The sequence below is a fragment of the Balaenoptera acutorostrata genome, chromosome 10 (assembly GCF_949987535.1).
Source record: "Balaenoptera acutorostrata chromosome 10, mBalAcu1.1, whole genome shotgun sequence".
Lineage (NCBI taxonomy): Eukaryota > Metazoa > Chordata > Mammalia > Artiodactyla > Balaenopteridae > Balaenoptera > Balaenoptera acutorostrata.
In genome coordinates, this window is record NC_080073.1 from 24,323,139 (window position 1) to 24,339,745 (window position 16,607).

The following is a 16,607-nucleotide window of genomic DNA, read 5'->3' on the forward strand; positions in this document are numbered from 1 at the left end:
AGGCCTACAAAGCAAGCAAAGGCAGGTGGCTCTCGGAATGTGGTTTGTCCTGAGCCACTCAGAGCTGTGTCAATGTCCCAAAAGAGCGTTAGTGAGGGTGACTCCTGGGCCTGGTTGTCCCTAATCCAGCCCAAGTTCCATGCTTCGGCCCCCATTGTTCCTCATATCATGACAAGCACAGGGAGAATTGCAAGGAACATTCTGCACTCTACTCTTACGTCCTTCTTTGTAAGTAGAACAACAAGATCCTGGCACTATTTTGGATATTTTGTGCCAGTATGACAGAATAGAACACTCTAAATGGCAATTAAAAATAACCTTCCCACCCCTTGCCCCATCACCTTATTGCCGGTTCCTCCATGCACTTACCACTATCTGAACTGGTATCCTGCTCGTCTTCATGTTTGCTGTAATGTACAATTGTTTGTCTCGTAGAATGAGGGTTGCAGGAGGGCAAAGTTCTTGACTGTCTTCCTTGTCACTGCTGGATCCCCAGCACCTGGAACAGTGACCAGAACATAGTAGGCATCCAGTGAATATTTCTGGAATTAATGAATGATACTTGCCCCAGAGCTCAGCATGGTGTCTGTGTTCCAGACACAATAATCTCTACCGATAATCTCTGCTCAGCCTCCATTTCCCCTCTGACAGAACCAATCAGTGTCTTCCCTCAGTGCCTCTGCTTCTGGGGCCCCTCCACAGTGGAAGGCGGGTCAGAGGATCTCCCCCAAGACACACACTGCCTCTGCCATCATGGCTGATTGGACCTGGGGTGAACTCCTTCCCTAAGCTGAGACACTCCTAATTATGTTCTGGGAAATTTTGGTTTGGCACTCAGAGATTCTGATTAATAAGGGTTGGTGCAGGGACTTCCCTGGTGGCGCAGTGGTTAAGCATCCGCCTGCCAATGCAGGGGACACAGGTTCGAGCCCTGGTCCGGGAAGATCCCACATGCCACGGAGCAACTAAGCCCATGCGCCACAACTACTGAGCCCACGAGCCACAACTCCTGAACTCCGCGTGCCTAGAGCCCGTGCTCTACAACAAGAGAAGCCACCGCAAGGAGAAGCCCGTGCACCGCAACAAAGAGTAGCCCCCGCTTGCCACAACTAGAGCAGCAACGAAGACCCAACGCAGCCAAAACTAAATAAAATAAAATAAATAAATTTATAAAAAATAAAAATATATTAAATAAGAGTTGGTGCTTAAAATGAGAGACTGGATTTGTCTGGTCTCAAATATGTTCAAAGCAGAAGGAGCCAGTATGAAGGTAAAGAGAATGAAACGCACTGCAGAGAGGAAGTGAGATGAGAGAGAAGAGGGGGCAGAGAGAAGGAGACATAGTCTGGGCAAGTGAACTCGCTGATTGGAGCATGCTGGTTTCGAGTTTTTCATCTTATCCCTCAAGACCTGGCTGTACTTCCAGCCTCACTTATTTTTTTTTCAGTTCACGTTATTGGCTGGGTTTTTATTTCTTGCCCACAGATAATTCCTGACCACCAAACCCCAGCACATGGGAGGCATCCTCAAAACCTTTGTTGACTTGATTTGGTTTTTCATTCATTCCTTCATTCATTTGTTCACTAACTCAACAAATATTTATAGAGCCAGGCACTGGGCTAGAAAGTAGAGGCGAACAGGTATGCAAAAAGTTAGACACCGCCCCTGCCTTGGTGGAATTCTGGCAGGGAGACAGCCATTAATAAAATAAAGACAAGAAGAGAAATAGTGAATTTAACTATGCGTCATACACTGCCTAGTATGTGCCAGGAATGGTGTTGGGCTTAAGTCACCTTAAGTATTATGGTGACCACCATCTGCTCAGAATGGGGACCCGCATACAGTTCTTTTTATTTTTATTTTTTAATTTTTATTTATTTATTTATTTATTTATTTATTTATTTATTTATGGCTGTGTTGGGTCTTTGTTTCTGTGCGAGGGCTTTCTCTAGTTGTGGCAAGCGGGGGCCACTCTTCATCGCGGTGCGCGGGCCTCTCACTATCGCGGCCTCTCCCGTTGCGGAGCACAGGCTCCAGACGCGCAGGCTCAGTAATTGTGGCTCACGGGCCTAGTTGCTCCGCGGCATGTGGGATCTTCCCAGACCAGGGCTCGAACCCGTGTCCCCTGCATTGGCAGGCAGACTCTCAACCACTGCACCACCAGGGAAGCCCCCGCATACAGTTCTTTACCAAAGAGCTAGTACACATTTTATCTGATTTGACTCTCATACTGATTCCACATGACTGGTCTTAGAAGATGCCCATTTTTTACAGGCACCCACAAGGGTTAAGTGACTTATCCAAAGTCAGTGAGGCCCGTCAGAGGCAAAGCCAGAACTTAACTGCTGTCTTCTGTCTCCAAAGCCCAATGGGTTTTTTTTCCATTCCTACAAAATGTTGCCTCTTCTGTGAGATGGCACTGCATAGCCCTGTGGAAAATACAGGCAGAAGGAATCCAGGCAGGACTCGCTGTCCTATTTTTAGGATAAACTCTGCCAAAACAATGCAGGCAGCAAAGGGAAGAGGCATCTAGCCAGCTGTCTCTGCTGAAGCACTGGTCTAGCCCCAGGGCAGGATCTCTGATAGAGGCCCAGGGTCCCCCCAAGAGGCAGGGTGGATGGCTGAAGTGTGTGAAGCCTCCTGTCTCTTCCCCAAATCTCCCGGGCAGCCAGGGTCTGGTCCCCGGGGGTTTCATATTCAGGTACCACAGTGAGATGATAAACACAGTCTGGCCACAGAGCTTCCAGGAGGCTCAGACCAGGCTCATCACAATTACATTAAAGGACTCAAATAAACTGGAACTCCTGGGGAACCTTGTTTTCCTCCTGACCCATCTCCCAGCACTCATAGGAAAGATAGAAATTACCTCGTTGGAGCTATAAAAACGAATGTCAGGGCTTCCCTGGTGGCGCAGTGGTTGAAAATCTGCCTGCCAATGCAGGGGACACGGGTCGAGCCCTGGTCTGGGAAGATCCCACATGCCGCGGAGCAACTAAGCCCCGTGAGCCACAACTACTGAGCCTGCGCGTCTGGAGCCTGTGCCCCGCAGCAAGAGAGGCCGCGACAGTGAAAGGCCCGCGCACCGCGATGAAGAGTGGCCCCTGCTTGCCACAACTAGAGAGGGCCCTCGCACAGAAATGAAGACCCAACACAGCCAAAAATAAATATATTAATTAATTCATTAATTTAAAAAAAAAACAAAAAACGAATGTCAGTAAAATCCCCAGAGCTTCCTTGGTGCGCTGGAACCCTGTCTTCAGACAATCTTTCCTCCAAGGAAGACAAAATCATGAACGAGCTGGGGTTTTCATTTGACTTTATAAGACCAAGGCACATTCTGTTACTGTTTCTCAAGGTGTGCTCTGTGGAACACCTGTATTCAAATCAACTTTATCAGGATAAGCGTTCAGTTGAGTGGACCCCCGTTCCAGACTGGATGAATCAATACCTTAGAGCATGGGACCCAGGAACCTTCATTTTAAACAAGCACTCCTGCTAATTCTTAAGTACAATAGAGCTTGAAAATAAATGACCATTTTATACTGTATGTTTCCCTACCAGTGTGCCAGAATATACTGCAAATAAATCATCGGTTCTAACATCTTGTCCCTCTAGGTCACGGGTCCCCAACCTCCGAGCCGTGGACCGGTACCGGTCCGCAGCCTGTTAGGACCGGGGCCGCACAGCAGGAGGTGAGCGGCGGGCGAGCGAGTGAAGCTTCATCTGCCGCTCCCCATTGCTCCCCATCGCTCGCATTACCTCCTGATCCATTTCCCCCCACCCCCGCCTGACCGTGGAAAAATTGTCTTCCACAAAACTGGTCCCTAGTGCCAAAAAGGTTGGGGACCACTCTTCTGGGTCAAGGGTTCTCAACCTCCATACTGTCAACATTTGGGCCAGGTAGTTTTTATTTGAGGGAGGGGGTTGTCCTGTGAATTAGATGATGTTTAGCACCATCCTACTAGATACCAGTAGTGACAACTAAAAAAGTCTCCAGGGCTTCCCTGGTGGCGCAGTGGTTGAGAATCTGCCTGCTAATGCAGGGGACGCGGGTTCGAGCCCTGGTCTGGGAAGATCCCACATGCCGCGGAGCAACTGGGCCCGTGAGCCACAACTACTGAGCCTGTGCGTCTGGAGCCTGTGCTCCGCAACAAGAGAGGCCGCAATAGTGAGAGGCCCGCGCACCGCGAAGAAGAGTGGCCCCTGCTTGCCGCAACTAGAGAAAGCCCTCGCACAGAAATGAAGACCCAACACAGCCAAAAATAAATAAATAAATTAAAAAAAAAAAAAAAAGTCTCCAAATGTCAATAGAATGTCAATGACAAATGTCCCCTGGGGACAGAATCCTCCCCCCTACCCACTACTGAGAAGCACTGCTCTAGGTAAGTGGTTTCCAACCCTGGCTGCACATTGGAGTCACTCAAGGATCTTTGTAAAACTTGGATTATTGGACTTTACCCCAAGAAAGTCTTATTTGTTTGATCTGGGGTGGAAGCTAGGCACCTATGTTTTTAAGGTTTCCCAAATAATTCTAATGTGGCAGAGTTGAGAACCGCTGCTCTAGGTAGACACTTGGAGGCAAGGGTCCACATGTATGTTTGTGACTTCATGGAAGGTATAAACACTCAAGTCACAAAGATGGGATTATCTGAGCACCTATGTATCATCAGGACCAGTCACCCAGATAGGACAACATGAGCCACCTCTTTTGAAACTAACAGACAACTTCAGCCAAATACATTATAAATTCCTCCCACTTCACGCCATATATAACCTAAATCAGAGTTTAAAATAGACCTTTTCTTGATGGCTAGGAAAACAGAAAACCTCTTTTCTACTGGTTGGTAAAATATAGAGATATGACAGCTGAAAGAGCTACAGTCATTTTGCCACCATCAGAGAAGTTGACCAAAAATGGAAAGGGCACTCAGAGGAGGGGAGCACCAAGAGAATCACAGAGAAACAAAGCTGTAACCTTGATCAAATGGTACCTGAATTCCACCCTGTCAAGTTATATTCAGTTACATGACTGTCTCCTGGCTTATAATCCTCAATTTGCCCTGAATAAAAATTTCCATTTCTTTCTTAGATTGACTATTTTTAAATTTTATTTTATTTATTTATTTTTGGCTGCATTGGGTCTTCGTTGCTGTGCACGGGCTTTCTCTAGTTGCAGCAAGCGGGGGCTACTCTTCGTTGAGGTGCACGGGCTTCTCATGGCGGTGGCTTCTCGTTGCGGAGCACAGGCTCTAGGCGTGGCATGTGGGCACATGGGCTCAGTAGTTGTCGCTCGCCGGCTCTAGAGCACAGGCTCAGTAGTTGTGGCGCACAGGCTTAGTTGCTCTGCGGCATGTGGGATCTTCCCGGACCAGGGCTCGAACCTGTGTCCCATGCATTGGCAGGTGGACTCTTAACCACTGCGCCACCAGGGAAGTCCTAGATTGACTATTGATTAATTTTTTTCATCAACAAGGCTTGCTACACAAAGAGTGGTCCTTGAACCAGAAGCCTCAATGTCACCTAGGAACTTGTTAGCAATGCAGAATCTCAGGCTCCTCTCCAGATCTACTGAATCAGAAACTGCCTCGTAAAAAGATCCCTGAGGAACTTGTATGAACATTAAAGTTTTAGAAGCCTGGGCTTAGATAACTGCTCTCTCAAGCACTGGGCTAGATGATAGGGAGCCAAGGATAAGGAAAAAACAGACTTGTTTACTTGGCTTCTCTGACTTGATTAGATGCCCTGTTTTATACTTGCCAACACCTCAACTTCATCAGTTCATTCATTCTTTCACTCATTCAACAAATATGTATTTAGCACTACATTTAGGAGTTTAACAAAATTAGCAAAAATATTAAAAAGCGAGCAAAGAAGAGAGAAGAGGCAAACTCTGCCCTTTAAGAAGCTCCGTGTGTATTTGAGAAAACAGATATCGTAATCACACAGGTAAATGTTAAGGTGCCAATTACGTCTAAGCGCTACCCTGGAGAGGTACTATGGGGATTCCTCCCATGGGGGATATTTAATCTGATCAGGATGGTCAGGCAAGGCTGCCCTGAGGAGATCAGAAGGGTGGGTAGAGAAGCGTGGGACAGGTAAAGAGGAGAATGCTCAGGGCAGAAGGAAAGGACAATGCGTAAAGCCCTTCCACGCAGGAAGAAGCGGGTGAACTCAACAGGTTGCCAGGAGACAGGGAGCATGGGATGCAGAGAGCTGACCTGGGAACGGGGAGGGTCAAAATGAGCTCAGACAGGTAACCAAGGGTCAGCCTCTTTAACACTTTAAAACCCACATTAAGGAGTTTTTCCCCTTAATCCTCAAACTAACAGAAAGCCACTGATGCATTTTGTTTTATTTTAATATTTATTTCACTTTGGTAAGAATACTTAACATGAGATGTACCCACTTAACACATTTGTACATGTACCTAATTGTTGACTCTAGGCTGACAATGTTGTACAGCACATCTCTAGAGCCTATTCATCCTCTTTAACTGAAACTTAATGCCCATTTATTAGTAACTCCCCATTCCCCCCACTTCCAGCCCCTGGCAACCACCCTTCTACTCTCTGATTTTATAAATTTGACTATTTTTGATGTCTCAAATAAGCAGAATCATGTAGTGTTCATCTTTCTGTTTCTGTAACTGGCTTATTTCACTCACCGTAATACCCTCAAGCTTCATCCATGTTGTTGCATATTGTAGAGTTTCCTGTTATCATAAGGTTGAATAGTATTCTGCTGTGTGTATATACCACATTTTCTTTATCCATTCATCTGTCAATGAACATTAGGTTGTTTCCACACCTTGGCTATTGCGAATACTGCTGTCTTGAACGTGGGAATGTTAATTTCTCTTTGAGACCCTGATTGCAATTCTCTGGGTTAAATACCCAGAGTTGGGATTGCAGGATCACAGAGTAGCTCTATTTTTTAATTTTTTGAGGAACCTCCACACTGTTTTCCATGGTAGGTGTATCAGTTTGCATTCCCACCAGCAGTGTGCAAGCCTTCCCATCCTCACCATATTCCTCGCCAACATTTGCTGTCTCTTTTGATAATAGCCATCCTGACAGGTGTGAGGTGATATCTCATTATGGTTTTTTTTTTTTTTTTCAAATTAATTAATTAATTTATTTATTTATGGCTGTGTTGGGTCTTCGTTTCTGTGCAAGGGCTTTCTCTAGTTGCGGCAAGTGGGGGCCACTCTTCATCGCGGTGCACGGGCCTCTCACTATCACGGCCTCTCTTGTTGCGGAGCACAGGCTCCAGACGCGCAGGCTCAGTAATTGTGGCTCACGGGCCTAGTTGCTCTGCGGCATGTGGGATCTTCCCAGACCAGGGCTCGAACCCGTGTCCCCTGCATTGGCAGGCAGATTCTCAACCACTGCGCCACCAGGGAAGCCCTCATTATGGTTTTGATTTGCATTTCCCCAATGATCAGTGACATTGAGCATCTGTTCATATACCTGTTGGCCATTTGTATATCTTCTTTGGAAAAATGTCTCTTCAAGTCCTTAGCTCAGTTAATCAGGTTTCTAGTTTTTTTGCTGTTGACTTGTAGGAGTTTCTTATATATTTTGGAGATTAATCCCCTATCAGATATGTGGTTTGCAAATATTTTCTCCCATCCCATAGGTTGGGATCACTCTGTTGATTGTTTCCTTTGCTGAGCAGGAAGTCACTGATGCATTTTAAATATAGTGCTTTCCCGCATAGCACAGTTTATCAACTGAGAATGTGCACAATCTGAGCCCTGTCCCAACATCTTTTGTCCTTGTCTTTCCCCTTCCTTTCCTTATCACCCAGCAGAGTAGACCAGCATAGCTTAGCATGTTCACACCACATTTGTTATTTGGGGCTGACAGACAGAATGGAGCCGTGGGTCAGGCTGACTTGGATTAAATCCATTTCTACATCTTCTTTGCTGCGAGGGCCACAGTGACAGTGGTCCTACTGCAGGTGACACCATCATCACAGCATGCTCAGCACTCCACCACATACCCAGGCCCAAAGAAGGATGGACTAAATAACTGTTGGATGAATGGCCTAGCCCAGGTTCCTTAACCTCAGAGAGCCTCAGTTTCCTTGTCTGTAAAATACGATAATAATAGTACCCGCTTCCTAGTGTTGCCTTAGAGATGTGACCATATAGTTACATAGCACAGCCAGACGTTCCCTCAACACACACACACAAGAGGTCCCAAAGGAAAGATAGTATGAGCTGCCGGTTTCCACCACCAGCTACCGCAATCACAGAGAGTCTATTAAATATTGTCCAAATAACTCCGGAATAATCCAGATGGTTTTGCAAGTGGATGGAGAGAAGGAAATGTCCTCATTTACTACTATCTCATAGTTTCTGATACTGTCTCAATTTCATCCTGTTAATTACTATTCTTCTAGGTGCCATATTATACATTTTTTCATAATTATGCATTTTTAAAGTTCATCCTTTTGTTGTTCTCACAGCACAAAGCTACCTTTTAATAAAGTCACCTTTGTACGTCAAGTTCCTCTGGTTTGGAGGTGTGGAGACAAGCCTTTATCACAGCCTAAACTTTGATCTCCTGGGCTGTCGTACTGATCTGTGAATGAGGAGGCTCTGAACCTTGAAAAGCCCCACGTTGGGTCATAGACTAGACACTTGTCACTGATCGTTCCCTTCCCTCACCCTTCTCCTCCTACCCATGGAGCTCTGACATGTGCTAGCATGTGACCTTGGATAAATTACTTGTCCATGTCTCAGTTTCCTCAACAGTAAAGCAGGGCACAGAAGAATCATAGTAGAATGGTGAAGAGCTAGGTGAACCCCAGTTGGCCTGGGACAGTCCTGGTTTGTGTTTAATTATTCCAGTGTCATTATAAAAGTGTCCTGGCCCAGCTGATAAATTGCATAGTTATTTTATTAAAAGCATAGGTTTGGGGTTGAGCCAACCAGGATCTGAATGACAATTTAATCCCTTAGTGCCATTAGCAAGTTACTTAACCTCTCTGTACCTCAGTTTATTTACCTGGAAAATGGCGATAAGGATATTATTTCCCTCAGACTTCCCTGGTGGCGCAGTGATTGAGAATCTGCCTGCCAATGCAGGGGACATGGGTTCGATCCCTGGTCCGGGAAGATCCCACATGCCATGGAGCAACTAAGCCCATGTGCCACAACTACTGAGCCTGCATGCCACAACTACTGAAGTCCACGCGCCTAGAGCCTGTGTTCCACAACAAGAGAAGCCACCACAATGAGAAGCCCGTGCACCGCACTGAAGAGTAGCCCCCGCTCGCCGCAACTAGAGAAAGCCCACACACAGCAACGAAGACCCAACGCAGCCAAAAATAAGTAAAATAAAATAAATAAGTTTATTTTAAAAAAAGAATATTATTTCCCTCAATGGTTATTGTAAGAATAAATGAAAACAATATAGGAAAGAGCACCATGAACAGTAGCAATGACCACCCTCATCCTTCTCATTGGAGATTCTGTTCACTCAGGACACTTTCAGTTTCAAGTGTGAGAAATACACCTCCAAGTAACATAAGCAGAAAAGAAAACTTAAACATAAAACTGCAACGTCCAAGGGATTTTGTACCTTCAGGTGCTTCAGGGTTCAGGGGCTTCAGTGATGTCATCAGGAATCTGTGATCTTCTTCCGTCTTTCAGTTCTCTTTTCCTCTGTGTTGGCAGCGTTCACCAAAAGGCTCTCTACATGGTGGCAAAGGCAGCCGCTGAGCGCTCCAAATTTAGGCTTTAGAGTTCCTGATTTCAGAAAGAGAAAGATCTTTATTTCTCAGCATCCATACCAGTCCTTGGGAAAGGTCTCTGAGTGGCTCCAGTGGGGTCCTGTATCCACTTATCCCCACGTAGAAGGCGATGGAGCAAGCTGATTGGCCAGGCTGGGTCACATGCCCCCACATGGCAAAGGAAGTGAGTACTCGTGATTAATGGCTCCATCAAGTAGAGGTGGGCAGAAAAAGTTGCCCAGAAGGAATGAAGGATAGACAAAAAAATAACAGATGTCTTTCACATATATCCTTAAGAAATGATTATTAAACTACACTCAGTTCTCAGTGTTCCCATGTTGAGAGACTGGTCTCTGATACAGACACACAGAATTTAGTTCAAGTCCATGAAGAGCCAAAAAGAAGAAAATGATGGATAATGAAAGAAAAAAAGTTTTTCAGAATGGCGGGAAGATACAAGAGACATAGCCCATAGCAGATAATGTATCTTTATAACGTGGTTGGCTCTCCATTTGCTCGGGCACATCCATTACCCTCAGCTCTCTGCCCAGCTCTGTGCTCTTGAGGCCCGCCTCTTAGGAGGGCCTAAGCCAGGTTCCACTGGGATTGGATCAGGGGAAGAAATAGGGGCTGGCATAATTGTTTCCCCCAACTCATTCTCTGCCTTGCCAAGATCCTGCCAGACTCAAGCTTTCTCCAGACTCTGTAATCACGTTCCTTCTCCTTGGCCTTTTGTAAAGGTTGTTGACAGCTTCTCATGTTGCGTCCTTGGGTGCTTCATCATGAACTATTGACTTCTTAACCCTGCCCAGTCCTCTCTACAAAGTGATTAAACTCAGTTCAACTCTCTTTGCTGAAACTCTTGAGTATGCCTTCTGTTTATAGCCAAGACCCTGACCCCTAGTTCGCCTATATTAGTTTTCTCTTTTCCCCCCATAGTAAACAAATAATACAGATCATTGTTAAAAAATGTGAGAATACAAAAAAGAAAAGAAAAAAATCATACCTTATCTTACCCCTAGATGTGATGATTACATAAATTTTGGGATATACCCTTCCATAATTTATTTTTTGCATGTAAATACATATATACACATTGTTTTTACAAAAGTGGAATGATTATCCAGTTTTTAAATAGAAAGTTCTCAAAAGTGAAAAGTGCGTAAGAACAGTCTACCTTTCCTATTAAAACAGATCATAGGAAGCTAATGTTCTCAGATTAAATTTCAATCATACAAAAATTAACTTTATGTTTGTAGAACATTATTATTATGATTATTATAACTTCACCTTTTTTCCAGAACAATTACAAAATGATTATTTTCAGAGTTCTCACTTATAAAGTGACTTAACTTTCAAATTTTACTCAGGCTGGGAAAAAATAAATGTGAGGAATATTTTTTTACTTAGCTGGTTTTCAGTGAATTTCTTCTACAATCATAGAGGAGAAGGAAAAAAAGAGAGAACTCAAATGAGATGGCACATTTTCTAGTTTTGATTTCCATCTGGAGGGGTTATATTTAGCTCAAAATGAGGATATAACATTTTCCCTAGGTACCTCACTTTCAAAGAATTAAAAAAAAAAAAAAATTGCCAAATGATGATGAGTATTTTAAAAAACACAAAAGTTATGTGTCGCACAATCTGAATGGAATGCTGATTCAGCAATGCCTGTCAAACAAGGCAAAAGAATTTGGGACTTTGTATCTTGCCAAGAATTGTTTTATAACTGGATGCCCAGGCATGGCTGAAACTATTCGAAATGTTCTCACCAGTTGGTACATTAACAAAAGTAATAAATATGAAGTCCACTTTGGAACCTGATGTGGTCAGCAGTGAACTGAATTATTTGTCTCCCCCCCTCCACCAAATTCATATGTTGAAATCCTAATCCTCAGTGTGATGGTATTAGTGGGGGGAGGGAGGGCTTTGGGGAGGTAATTAGTTCCTGAAGTTGGAGCCTTCATGAATGGGATTAGTGCCCTTATAAAAGGGACCCGAGACAGCTCTCTCATCCTCTTTCCACCATGTAAGGATACAATAAGTCCAGTTTGCAACCCAGAAGACGGTTCTCACCAAAACCCAATTATGCTGGTACCCTGATCCCAGACTCCCAGCCTCCCAGCCTCCAGAACTATGAGAAATAAATGTTTGTTGTTTAAGCCACCCAGTCTATGGTAGTTTGTTATAGCAGCTTCAAATGACCAAGACGGTGTCCTTTAAAATGAATATGACCACATTGATCGGTCCAAGTTATTCACAGTGATCTAAAATAACAAAGTGTTTATCTACCAAAAAAACTGGGAAACATTTACTCATGCGAAACTTGTGAAGCATTTATACTCCCACTCAATCATTTCTGTGATCTGATATCTTCATTTTCTCCTCTTAGATGATATTCACTGCTCTTCTCTCAGCGTTTCTAATACTGCTTAGGGAAGACATGGCAAATATAGATTTTTTTTTTTTCCCCAGTCTCCAGCCCCATTAACTCAGTTTTTTAAACCATTGATTTTACAGTAATTCCTAAAAGATTCCTTCTGGACTGCATCACCTCTCTGACTCACCCACCCCTGCCCTCATGGCTCCAGAAAATTCTTGGCTTGGGCGTAAACCCTGCTTCTTGGGCTGGGGCTTCCCCAGTTGCAGAAGGAACTGCAAGGTCAACCAAACGTCTGACTCTTTCACCTATATAGTCCTTGTAAATGTTGTCTGGAGTCATGTTCTTTACATTTATTCCAGTTCCCAGAACTTTATGAGTATTGAGCTTTTGAAAGCATGCTGAGAGAGGCGAAGAGATACAGAAGCCCTCAGCAGTGACGTCAATGCAGTGTCTACTTCCATTTAACTGTGTCTGGTAGTGTGTACGAGAGTCTGCACAAAAATCACTCTGTGCTCTTGGCCTCAGTTGAGCCGCCTTTACTTCCAGGACTCTGCTCTTAGAAACCCACATTCTAAAAAAATAAAAAAGAAACCCACATTCTTAGTCCATCTCAGGAGACAGTCTTCGGCCCTGGTGGGCATTATGGTATGCTTCTTATCATCTATTTGCATCCAATTGTCTTCCACACACACCACATCCTGCCACCCCTCAGCTCAGCACTCCTGCAGATCCTACGCATTCTCTGTGAAGCAGAATACAGTTTACACATTCAGTAAAATCTGGGGCCTCCCGGGAAGGACCTGGGGAACACCAAGTGTACCGTTTCCTGCTCGTTGAGAACCATGGGTCCAGAGCCTGAAGTTACCTAGACAACTTCAGTGGCTTCATTCCAAAGAACAGGCCCCACTTTTTACTGATTAAGATTGTAAGAACTTGGGGGCCTTCTTCGAGGAGCGTACTGGTAGAAATCATACTTCAAAACAGGCTGACGTCACCAGGCTCCAGCCACAGTGGCCTCCTTTTGTTGTTTTGGTTCCTTAACTACACCAAGGGCATTCACGCCTTGAGGGCTTTGTTCAATCTGTTCCCTCTGCCTGGATGCTCTGCCCCTAGATTTTGATAAGCTGCTTCCTTTTCATCATCCAGGTCTCAGCTTGAACATGACCTTCTCAGAGAGGACTTTTCCCACCACCTATCCAAAATAGCTCATGCATTCCCGGTTGTTCTCCAACATGTGACCCCATTTTGTGTACTTGTGGGTGCTCAACAGCTGAAATGACCATATTTATGTTTTTTTTTTGTCAGGGCTGGCTTCAGGGTGAGTGACATGTGAAGTCTCTTGGAGTCCCATGCTGAGAAGTGTCCTCCATGTGGTTTAATGCTCTGCTGTTGCCGTCTTGAAATTCTTAATAATTTTTTTCCAAGGAGATCTTCATTTTCATTTTATACCACTAGTTATGCACCTCTCTGGCTTACTGTTTATTGTCTCTTTGCTAGTAGGGTACAAGCCCCAGGAGAGCAGGGACTTTATCTTTTAGGTTCAATATTGTGTTGTCAGCACTTAGAACACTACAGGGAATAGTGTAGCTGCTCAATAAACAGTTGTTAAGTTAAACAGAGGATTATTATGTGACCCAGCAATTTCACTACTAGGTATATACCCAAAAGAACTGAAAACAGATGTTCAAGCAAATACTTGTATACAACTGTTACACTGGCATTATTCACAGTAACTAAAAGGTGGAAACAACCCACATGTCCATCAGCTGTTGAATGGATAAACAAAATGTGCTATATCCATACAACAGAATATTATTCAGCCAGGAAAAAGAATGAAGTACTGATACATGCTATGACACGGATGAATGTTTTCCTTGGCAAAACATGTTAAGTTAAAGAAATCAGATACAAAAGGTCACATATTTACAATTCCGTCTTGTGAAATATCCAGAAATAGTAAATCTGTAGGGATAGGAAGCAGAATGGTGGCTGCCAGAAGCTAGAGAGGGCAGGGGAGGGAGGGGAGATGGAAAGTAAAGGTTTAATGAGTATGGGATTTTATATATTTTGGTGTAATAAAAATGGGTGGGACTGGATAGAGACGGTGGTTGCACAACATTATGAATGTACTAAATGCTACAGAATTGTTCGCTTTAAAATGGCTGATTTTGTTTTAAAATGATTAACTTTATATTATATGAATTTTACCTCAATTTTTAAAAAAGAAAACTGAAAAAAATATTTGTTGAATGAATACATATTTATAGAACTTGTGTCAGAACTCTTTCCACAACTAAGTACAGAGTATTCTTAACTTGGCCTAGGGCATCAACAATTTCAGTCCAAAGCTTTTGAGTCTGCATGAAGATAAGGACACATTCACACCACTATCCGGAAAAACATTTCAAATATTTGCTTCCATCAAGATGACATCAGACGTTGTTATCATCATGATGCCAACACTTTATTACATTTTTTGGTGGTTGTTTTTGTTTGTTGGTCTTATGTTATTTTTATTTTTAAAAATTTTTATAAAAGAATTTTTAAAGATAATTGTAGATGCATATGCCACTGTAAAAAAATTACGCAGAGAGATCCTGTGTTCTTCCCCAGTTTCCCCCAATGGTAACATCTTGCAAAATTATAGAGTAATATCACAACCAGGAAACTGACATTTATACAATCCATCTATCTCATTTAGATTCAGTGGTTTTATACGTACTCATTTGTGTGTGTGTGTCCTGTTTCTATACTGAAGTGTAACAATAGTTCCTTTTAGTATTATTATAGTCTGTCGATGGGTAAGACATTCCAGAGAGATTGTGGCACCACCAGAATAACCACAAGTAAATGGTCCCAAGTACAAGTTAAAAGAAAGAAACATTTCTAAAGTAGTAACAGGGGCTTAGCAGTCTGGAACCTGTTAGTTCAGCGATGCCTTATTTACATTCACTTGACCCTTTCAGCACCAGGATTCTCAGAAGGGCTGCTGCACATTTTGGTTAATTCAACAGACCGAGGGACGGGGTATCGTAAGACGTTCTTCTTTCATTTGAGAAAATGGGGAACTTAAAAGCTGGCAAACACTGAGTGGTAGCATAGAAAAGATGTCAGGAGGATTGTTTTTACTTAGGAGGATGTTCCATTCTACATTTCATTGGTTAAAGGACTAGACATCTCTTCTGCCTAGTCGACATCCCTCCCACCATCATCTGCTAATAGCATGTAGATTTTCCCCTGAGGGGCCACTCACCTCCTCTCCCAGTCTAGTTGTTTTGGTGGTGCTACACACAAACCACATTTTCTCCTCCCCACCGCCCCCATGGCTCAGTAGAAGGACTCCATCAAAACATTCTACTCTTCTGGACACAGTGATTGGTTCAGAAAATGCACATATCCAAAACTGGTCAAAGAGATGTAATCCCATGATCTTTTCCTTGGGTTTGGAAAGAATCTCTTTCCATTGGGTTTGAAGGTGTTAATACACAGGCATAGAGCATCAGTGGACACCAGCAGTGGCATCATGCTGGAAATGAAGCCAACATGGAAGGGAGCAGAATTGACAACCCTACCTGAGCGTCTAGAACCAGCAATACCTGAAGGTCTGAACTTCTTAGTTACACGAACTAATAAGATAATAAATTACCTTTTTGTGTGTACTTAAATTTTTTTGAGGCTTTTTTTTTTTTTTTTTCTTTTTTGGTCACTTGCAACTCAGTGAGAAGGATCAAAGCAAATAACAGTTGTTAGGCTAAGCTTGGGGCCATAAATCCTTAAGCTAATTTACTACTTGTCCTCTCAACAGTCAACAATTCCCTTATCTTCTCATCTGTCTGCATTAGTGCCTGCAATAATTTGCCTGACCCAGGCTTTGGTTCTCAGTGTAAAAAGAAGTAGCTCGGGCTTCCCTGGTGGCGCAGTGGTTGAGAATCTGCCTGCTAATGCAGGGGACACGGGTTCGAGCCCTGGTCTGGGAAGATCCCACATGCCACGGAGCAGCTGGGCCCGTGAGCCACAATTGCTGAGCCTGCGCGTCTGGAGCCTGTGCCCCGCGACGGGAGGGGCCGCGATAGAGAAAGGCCCACGCACCGCGATGAAGAGCGGTCCCCGCACCGCGATGAAGAGTGGCCCCCGCTTGCCGCAACTGGAGAAAGCCCTCGCACGAACCGAAGACCCAACACAGCCAAAAATAAATAAATAAATAAATAAAATCAAGTAAAACTTTAAAAAAAAAAAAAAAAAGAAGTAGCTCAAGTAGAGTGAATGAATGGCGCTGTGAGAACACTAGTGCTTCTGCCCCTACAAATGTCGTCTTTTAAATAGGTTATGCATGTGTAACGCTGCAGCTGACCATCTACACTGATTATTTAAGTTCTGTAATGAAGTGGTCGGGGGCCCTTACTGTTTATTTATGTGATGCAGGCAGCCACTCTCTAAAACCTAATTCAATCTTCAGTCACTGTTTTGTAGGTTAGGAGCTCTA

The 16,607-nt window shown here is 43.8% G+C and overlaps 1 long non-coding RNA gene across 6 annotated transcripts in view; it reads right to left on the reverse strand.

The window, feature by feature from the left end:
* LOC103016490 (uncharacterized) overlaps positions 1-16,607 on the reverse strand; it is a 173,294-nt gene that overhangs the window by 63,745 nt on the left and 92,942 nt on the right. For all 6 annotated transcript variants that reach the window (XR_009009447.1, XR_009009445.1, XR_009009444.1 and 3 more), the window contains 2 exons: positions 9,591-9,757; positions 370-499 (listed from right to left, as the gene is read on the reverse strand). This is a non-coding gene — a long non-coding RNA (uncharacterized LOC103016490). The remainder of the gene's footprint in view (positions 1-369; positions 500-9,590; positions 9,758-16,607) is intronic.